This window comes from Aotus nancymaae, unplaced genomic scaffold, assembly GCF_030222135.1.
Source record: "Aotus nancymaae isolate 86718 unplaced genomic scaffold, 86718_ANA_hifiasm-v0.15.2.pri h1tg000027l, whole genome shotgun sequence".
In the NCBI taxonomy this organism is placed as follows: Eukaryota; Metazoa; Chordata; class Mammalia; order Primates; family Aotidae; genus Aotus; species Aotus nancymaae.
In genome coordinates, this window is record NW_026988440.1 from 2,502,082 (window position 1) to 2,506,505 (window position 4,424).

The 4,424-nt window shown below is 47.3% G+C and overlaps 1 non-coding gene across 1 annotated transcript; it reads left to right on the top strand.

Moving 5' to 3' along the window:
* The first annotated feature begins 2,873 nt into the window (after positions 1 to 2,873).
* On the top strand, positions 2,874 to 3,088 carry LOC135276627 (small nucleolar RNA U3). The gene has a single exon (XR_010344165.1). It is a non-coding gene; the product is annotated as a small nucleolar RNA U3 (small nucleolar RNA).
* Positions 3,089 to 4,424: the final 1,336 nt, after the last annotated feature.

Genomic DNA, 4,424 nt, shown 5'->3' on the forward strand with positions numbered 1-4,424 from the left:
ATTTTGGACAATTTTTTAAAAGACAAAAATTACCAAAACTAAACCAAGATGGAAAATCTGCACTATTAAAGAAAGTAAATTCATAATTAAAACATCCTACAGAGAACACTCCAGTGTCAAATAGCTTCACTGGTAAATTATAGGAAACATTTAAGCAAGAGTTAATACTAATCTTCTACAAATTCTTGGAGAAAATAGGGAAGGAAGAAATATTTCTCAAATAATTTACTGAGGCCAGTAATAGCTTGACAGCTAAACCAGACAAATATTAAAATAAAATTTCACATGTCACTCATGAATTCCTAATGAAATAACAGCAAATTGGATCCAACACTATATTAATAGGATAATACATCATGACAAAGAATTTTTTATCCCAAGATGCAACTTTGGATGAATATACAAAAATCGATCTAATTTACAATGCTAAGGAAAAAAGAATAAACAAAAGATCATCTTCATGCAGAAAAAGCATTTTAAAATGTAACACTTGAAGGCCAGGCTCGGTGGCTCATGCCTGTAATCCCAGTGCTTCGGGAGGCCAAGGAGGGCAGATCAGGAGGTCAGGAGATGGAGACTACCCTGGCTAATGCGGTGAAACCCTGTCTCTACTAAAAACACAAAAAATTAGCCAGGTGTGGTGGCATGGGCCTGTAGTCCCAGCTACTTGGGAGGCTGAGACAGGAGAATCACCTGAACCTGTGAGGTGGAGGTTGCAGTGAACCAAGATCACACCACTTCACTCTAGCCTGGGTGATAGAGCGAGACTCCATCTCAAAAGTAAAAATAAATAAACAAACAAACAAATAAAATAAATAAGCAACACTACACTTGGGTACTTGAGCCAAGATGACCAACTAAACACAGCCAGGAAGAACTTCTGCCACCAAGACACTGGGACATCAGGACAACTGGCACACTCCAAACAGATCTTCAGAGGAAAGGTTTTAAGAGTGGATGAAGGGGCCGGGTGCAGTGGCTCACGCCTGTCATCCCAGCATTTTAGGAGACCAAGGCAGATGGATAACCTGAGTTCAGGAGTTCGAGATCAGCATGGCCAACACTGTGAAACCCCATCTCTTCTAAAAATACAGAAAAATTAGCTGAGTGTGGTGGCAGACTCCTGTAATCCCAGCTACTCAGGAGGCTGAGGCAGGAGAATTGCTTGAACCCTGGAGGTAGAGGTTGCAGTGAGCTGAGATCAAGCCATTTCACTCCAGCCTGGGTGACAAGAGTGGAAACTCATCTCGGGGAAAAACAAAACAAAACAAAACAAACAAAACAAAAAATGTGGACCAAGGACGAAGATGCTGGGCTGAAGTGTTAGCTGGCAGCCCTGTGCGGGGCTACTGAGCACCAGGACTTGTTCCTGTCTGCAGCAACTCCTGGGAAATGTGTAAATTGAGCAGATGAGGAGTGGCCCACTCTCACCATGAACCTCTGGCATCCTGGCAGCGAAAGACCTCATCACCACCCCAGACAGTTGAGCTGACAGGGAGAGCTGTTTAGAGAGGTGGCAGGAGCAGGACTCCAGCCTGTGCAGAGCCCAAAGTGTTTGGTTCAGGAACGTCTGCAATGGAGCCTGACTATGCACGTCTATCCCCCAAAGCTTGTTCAGCTCCTCTAGGCGAGTTTAGCGTCAGGCGACTGTCGGAACTGGGCAGAGCAGGGTGGTCCTGCACATGAGATGGGACCAGTCTGATCTGAGCACCCTCACTGTCTGCTCGCCTCTGCCAGTCTTAGCCTGGCTATGCCCACTTGCAGTGCAGCCTGGAATGCCCAACCAGGGTGCTTCCTGGGCGCTTTATCATAGTTCCTTCACTAGCAGACCATGCCTGACCCTCCAAGAGCTCCAGCAAACCGGCCCCCGCCGACGCACAACAGCCCACGTGCGTCCTCCCCACACCGCAGCCACCCCTGTGCAGCTTTGCTGCACACATTTTCCCACGGCCACCCCCTACCACTTTGGTGGTCTGCATGCGTGGGCGGACCCTGCTGCCACGCGGGCAGGTGGCCGCACTGCCATTGCCAGTGCAAACGTGCGTGGTGGCTGACAACTCTGCTCTTCCGCTCTGCCCCGACCTCACCATCCCTCGAGACACTACCTCTGCAGTGTGAACGCGCACACAGACACCGGCAGCCCCGTCCTGTCCGTGCAGCCACCACAGCCTGGGTGAACGCGTGCACAGATGCCGACATTCCTGTAGCAGCCAGCGCCCTGACTCTGCTGAGGCAGCCGTCTGCGCGAGTTCCAGCACAGACACCAGCAACTCTGCCCCCGCCACGCCACCACCACCGCTGGCGCCAGCATCGCACAGGAAAACCACCGCGGCACCCTCGTCTGTACCCCCAGCCTACGCGCCTGCACCCAGCTGTGCTGCCTCAGCAGCCGGCGTGTACCCCTGAAACTAAAATAAAAGGCGTAAATAAATAAATAACATTAAAAAAATTTTAAGTAAGCCGGGCGCGGTGGCTCACGCCTGTAATCCCAGCACTTTGGGAGGCCGAGGCGGGTGGATCACGAGGTCAAGAGATCGAGACCATCCTGGTCAACAGGTAAAACCCCGTCGCTACTAAAAATACAAAAAAAAATTAGCTGGACATGGTGGCGCGTGCCTGTAATCCCAGCTACTCAGGAGGCTGAGGCAGGAGAATTGCCTGAACCCAGGAGGTGGAGGTTGCAGTGAGCCGAGATCGCGCCATTGCACTCCAGCCTGGGTAACGAGAGTGAAACTCCGTCTCAACAAAACAAAAAAAAAAAAAAAAAAAAGAAAAAAAAAAGAAAAAAAAAATTAAGTATCAAATGAAGATGCCAAAAGTAAAGTGCAACAAAAAACCTGACGAATGGGACCTAATTAAAGAGTTTCTGCACAAAGACTATCCGTTCAGGGATCATTTCTGTAGTTCATTCTAGAGAAGTTTCTCTGAATGTGTAGAGCACCGGAACCCACGAGGAAGAGGCGCCGTGTTCTCTCCCGAGCGTGAAGCTGACTTCCGGTGTTGCTTCAGTGCCACCGCCACCTGTCACTGATGATCGTTCTCCTTTCCTCTTCGGAGAGTAAGAGGGAGAAGACGCTGTCTGAGTAGAAAAAAAGAAGAAGAAGAAGAAAAAGAGTTTCTGCACAGCAAAATAAATATCAACAGAATAAACAGACAACTTACAGAAAGGGAGAAAATATTTACAAACTATGCATCCAACAAAGGTCTAATATCCAGAATCTATAAGGAACTTAAACAAATTAACAACAGAAAACAAGCATCACCATTAAAAAGTAGGCAAAGGACATGAACACTTTTCAGAAGAAGAGTGTTGACATGCACACAGTCAACAAGCATATGAAAAAATGTTCAACATCACTAATCACTAAAGAAATATGAATCCGAACCACAATGAGATACCATCTCACACCAGTTAGAATGGCTATTACTACAAAGTTAAAAAATTCAGATGCCGGTGAGGTTGCAGAGAAAAAGGAACGCTTACACATTGCTGGTGGGAAGGTAAATTAGGTTCAGCCATTATGGAAGTAGTTTGGCAATTTTTCAAAGAACTTAAAACCAACTACCATTTGACCCAACAATCCCATTATTGAGTATATTCACAAAGGAATATAAGTCATTCTGCTATAAGGACACATGTGCGTGTATGTTAACTGCAGCAGTATTCACAACAGCAAAGACCTGGAATCAATGTAAATGCCCATCAATGAAAGACAGGACTCTGGCAGGTTGGGACACCTTAGAGCCAGCCTTCCTGACAATGCCATCTGTCCCAGATGCTCACCAGAAGCCATAGCACCCAGATTCGTTTTCTATTGATGAAAATTTTAAAAATAATATAATACATAATTTTATGCTTTTTGAAAATACCTAATAAACCTTTCTGGCAAAGTTGTTAGTAATGGTAATCTCTCTAATGTGCTTGAAGATGGCCAGATCTTCAGGGTTCCCACCGTCACTGGGTACCTGTGCTTCCCTGCTTGTTCTATTTTCAAGTGTCTTTGCCTGTTGGTTGCCCCATGACTGCTGACATCACGCCTTCTGCTAGAAACCAAACTCTTCCTTGCCCATTGAGGGTTGGAAAATTGGATAACTAAGATCGATGAAGGTAGGAGACAACATTTGTTCTGCATGGGCACCATCATCACCTGCACTGGAAGGCAAGGCTGAGGTGCAGAAGGCACAAAACGTGGCCATGTCCCTTGGCTGTCAAGAGGCCTAGTGGCAATGTGAGCCTGAGTGGATGACACTGTGACAGGGGACAGGGTGGATTCAAGGGCCCCTTCCTAGCTCAGGGATTGACTGCAGGGCCAAGGAGGACCACAGCTGAGAGGAAGCTGGAGACATGCCGGGGTGGGGCCGGGTGAGGGCCTGGAGAAAGCCTCCACCTGCTCTCACAGGGCCTGGGAGAGACAGACTGAGGA